Raw genomic sequence first — 614 nt, 5'->3', positions numbered from 1 at the left:
TAAAATTGACTTCCAACCCAAAGTTATCAAAAAAAAGACAAAGAGGGGCACTTCTTGCTCATCAAAGTTAAAATATACCAAGAAGAACTCTCAATTCTGAATATCTATGCTCCAAATGCAAGGGTAGCCACATTCATTAAAGAAACTTTAGTAAAGCTCAAAGCACACATTGCACCTCACACAATAATAGTGTGAGACATCAACACCCCACTCTCTCCAATGGACAGATCCTGGAAAGAAAAACTAAACAGAGACACATGGACACTAACTGAAGTTATGAAACAAATGGATTTACTTGATATCTACAGAACATTTCATCCTAAAAGGAAAGGATATAGCTTCTTCTCATGGCCACATGGTACCTCCTCCAAAACTGACCATATACTTGGTCACAAAACAGGCTTCAACAGATACAAAAATATTTAAATTATCCCATGCATCCCATCTGATCATCACGGACTAAGGCTGGTCTTCAATAACAACATATGTAATAGAAAGCCAACATTCATATGGAAACTGAACAACACTCTACTCAATGATTCCTTGGTCAAGGATGAAATAAAGAAGGAAATTAAAGACTTTTTAGAGTTTAATGAAAATGAAGCCACAACATA

Source organism: Mus caroli, chromosome X (genome assembly GCF_900094665.2).
Source record: "Mus caroli chromosome X, CAROLI_EIJ_v1.1, whole genome shotgun sequence".
Lineage (NCBI taxonomy): Eukaryota > Metazoa > Chordata > Mammalia > Rodentia > Muridae > Mus > Mus caroli.
The sequence above is the reverse complement of the archived record's forward strand: the minus strand, read 5'-3'. Positions refer to the sequence as shown.